This window comes from Triticum aestivum, chromosome 1A, assembly GCF_018294505.1.
Source record: "Triticum aestivum cultivar Chinese Spring chromosome 1A, IWGSC CS RefSeq v2.1, whole genome shotgun sequence".
Taxonomy (NCBI): domain Eukaryota; kingdom Viridiplantae; phylum Streptophyta; class Magnoliopsida; order Poales; family Poaceae; genus Triticum; species Triticum aestivum.
In genome coordinates this window covers 502,932,968-502,937,062 of record NC_057794.1, presented here as the reverse complement: position 1 = coordinate 502,937,062, position 4,095 = coordinate 502,932,968, and positions in this window count along the sequence as shown.

The window sequence follows — 4,095 nt, the reverse complement described above, 5'->3', positions numbered from 1 at the left end:
TGAAAGGGTTCCTCGCGTCTCATTGGCTGGCTATCTCGCACTTGAATGTCAAAATTTTGGACCCAAAACTTTGAATTTTTTTAAACATAACGATGACATAGTTTGTCAAAATGATCTCATTTTTTTCATAAATGTGCATCTTAGAACGGCAAACCATGCCATGGTTCGACGACTTTCATTTTCTTTGCACAAAAAGATGATTTTCCATTTTTCAAGTGCATAAAATGGTTTTTTTGTGAAGAAGCTACCAAATATTTGTTCCAAAATAGCACAACTCCATTTTTCAAAAATATTAGACCACATTTTATATAAAATTGACCAAATAGTAACATGTCAAAAGCTTTTGATCCACCTCTTATAAAAAATACAAATTCCACCCATTCAGTAGGAAGCTCGTAAAATTTGAATGAAAATTTGTTGGAATGATTTCATATTGTGCACAAGGGTGCATATTGGAATGGCAAACAATGTTGCCTAAGTAAGTTTTCATTTTCTTTGGACAAAAAATCATTTTCCATTTTCTGAGTGCCCAAAATGAGTTTTTTATGAAGGACCTACCAAATAATTGTTGCAAATTTGGACCAAATCAATTTTATAAAATACTAGGCCATATTTAATGCACAATTGACCAAATAGTTGAGTGTCAAAAGTTTTGATCCACCTCTTGTGAAAAAGTTAAATTTCCGCCGATTCAGTAGGAAGCGGGTCAAATTTGAACTACAGCTGCCTCATAGTTTGCTATTTATTTTTTCCAACAAATCATTTCTAGATACATAAATATCTATTTAATCAGAGAAACGTCAAAAGTTTTCCAAGATTAAACCACTAGCTAAGAACGGTCAAGCCCGCCGTTTTGACCGCATTTTGAAACGGGCATAAAAAATTCAAAAAAAATAAAAAAATTGAAAAACCTTCCCATTGTAGCATTACATGTGACTAAGTTACCAGGAAAAATAATAAACTTGTAATACAACAATCATTTTAAAAAATGTGTTCTTAGAAATGAGCTATCATACGTGAAGATTCAGGGTTTTCAAGCCAAATGATCAATCTTATGGCCACATTCATGGTATAGTTTGTTCAAATGATCTCATATTATGCACAAGGGTGCATCTTGGAATTCCAAACAATGTTGCCTAAGGGAGTTTTCATTTTATTTGCACGGAAAATTTATTTTCCATTTTCCGAGTGCCCGAATTGAGTTCTTTTTGTGAAGGACATACCATATATTTGTTGCAAAATTGGACCAAATCATTTTTATAAAATACTAGGCCATATTTGATTCACAATTGACCAAATGGTTGGGTGTCAAAAGCCTTGATCCACCTCTGGTGAAAAAGACAAATTCCCACCGATTCATTAGGAAGCGGGTCAAATTTGAACTGCACCTGCCTCATAGTTTGCTCTTTATTTTTTTCAGAAAATCATTTCTATGTACATAAGTATCTATTTAATCATAGACACATCAAAAGTTTTCCAAGAGTCAACCACTAGCTAGGAACGGTCAAGCCCGCCGTTTTGACCACATTTTGAAACAGGCATAAAAAATTCAAAAAGAATCAAAAAATGGAAAACCTTTGCATTGTGTCATTATATGTGACGAATTTTCAAGAAAAAATAAATAATAAACTTGTAATACGGCAATTATTTTAAAAAAGTGTCCTAAAATGAGCTATCATGCGTGAAGATCTAGGGTTTTCAAGCCAAATGATCAATCTTATGGCCACATTCATGGCATAGTTTGTTCAAATGATCTCATATTGTGCACAATGGTGCATCTTGCAATTCCAAACAATGTTGCCTAAGGGAGTTTTCATTTTCTTTGCACGGAAAATTCATTATCCATTTTCCAAGTGCTCGAATTGAGTTCTTTTTGTGAAGGACATACCATATATTTGTTGCAAAATTGGACCAAATCATTTTTATAAAATACCAGGCCATATTTGGTGCATAATTGACCAAATGGTTGGGTGTCAAAATCGTTGATCCACCTCCGGTGAAAAAGACAAATTCCCGCTGACTCGGTAGGAAGTGGGTCAAATTTGAACTGCAGCTGCCTCATAGTTTTCTCTTTATTTTTTCAAAAAATCATTTCTAGGTACATAAGTATCTATTTAATTAGAGAAACATCAAAAGTTTTCCAAGATTCAACCACTAGCTAGGAACGGTCAAACCCGCCGTTTTGATCGCGTTTCGAAACGGGAATAAAAAAATCAAAAAAAATCAAAAAACAGAAAACCTTCGCATTGTGTCATTATATGTGACAAAGTTTCCAGAACAAATAATAAACTTGTAATACGGCAATTATTTTAAAAAAGTGTTCTCAGAAATGAGCTATCATGCGTGAAGATTCCGGGTTTTCAAGCCAAATGATCAATCTTATGGCCACATTCATGGCATAGTTTGTTCAAATGATCTCATATTGTGCACAAGGGTGCATCTTGGAATTTGAAACAATGTTGCCTAAGGGATTTTTCATTTTCTTTGCACGGAAAATTCATTTTCCATTTTCCGAGTGACCGAATTGAGTTCTTTTTGTGAAGGACCTACCATATATTTGTTGCAAAATTGGACCAAATCATTTTTATAAAATACTAGGCCATATTTGATGCATAATTGACAAAATGGTTGGGTGTCAAAAGTTTTGATCCACCACTTGTGTAAAAGACAAATTTCTATCAATTCAGTAGGAAGCGGGTCAATTTTGAATTGCATCTACCTTATAGTTTGCTCTTTATTTTTTACAAAAATCATTTATAGGTATATAAGTATCTATTTAATCAGAAATACATGGTTTGGTGGCGATACATCGAGGTTTGGATGGTGGACGAGGGCCCCAACTCCGGAGAGCATAAACTCGCATGCCCGCTGCGTGGTCACCGCGTGACCGTGGGGTTGCCATGTGTTCTGGCTGGCCTAGGCTTGTCTAGTGGGTTGGGTACTCCCCAGGCAGGTGCTAGGAAGAAAATTACAACATAAGATTCTCACGAGGAGACCAAACTATGCTCAAACATGAATTAGGAGCCAAGTGTTTGATTAGCGACATAGTAATGCACGTGGCCAATGGGCGTGAGTTTTGGCTGAGGATGATCATCTACTAAGAAGACTGTCTTCAAAAAAAATTACCTCAAAAGGAGGAGCCTAGGTGGTACTTGCTTTGCAAAGTACCACACTGGACAGAAATATGAATGTTGAAGCTGGGCTCAGAATAATGAATGGATTAAGCTAACATATGGTGGGGGTGGTTATTTGGGCATCGGAAAGCAATGTAGAAAATTGATACCATTTGGACATGCCAAAGTGGTACTTCCTTCACAATGTTATTCCCTGGACAGAAACTTGGGAAAATTAGCGAGAGAAATTGGATAAATGGAATGAGCTCAAATTTGGTGTAGGTAAGTTATATAGGTATGGTCATGCCCTGGTAAATTTTCAGATCATTTGGGTAAGCCTAGCTAGTACTTACTTCACAAAGCTTCTCTCGAGATAGAAACTTTGGAAATTTCCTGAGAAAGATTTACCAGGAAAATGGAGCTGAATATTATCATGTGGCAATGATTTGGGTATGGAAGAGTGCCCAAAAAGTTTGAGGGTAATAGGAGAGGTCTAGATAACACTTGCTTTACAATGTGCCAATCCGGCCATAAAATATAAATTGAACTTGGTCTCACATAGATGATTTGACTGAGCTGCAATTTGGAGGAGGGTGATAATTTTTGCATATGAAGGAACTGTATAAATTTCATGTCATTTGAATATATAAAAATGGTAATTCCTTCACAATGCTTCTATGTGGAAAAAAACTTTGGAAATTTGCCGAGGAAGATTTACTGGGCAAATGGAGCTGAATTTTGTCATGAGGCAATGATTTGGATAGGAAAGAGTCCCCAAAAATTTTGAGGGCAATCAAGAATATGTAAAATATCACTTCCTTCACAAAGTATTGTTGTGAACAAAATAGGAAAATGAATATTGTTGAATTATTTTTGAACTAGGCAAGGAAGGATTTTTACATATTTGATGAAGATATGACCCAAAGAATTTATGTGTTTTTTTGGGAATTTTGGGAATGACAGAAATATAGGTTGCTTCACA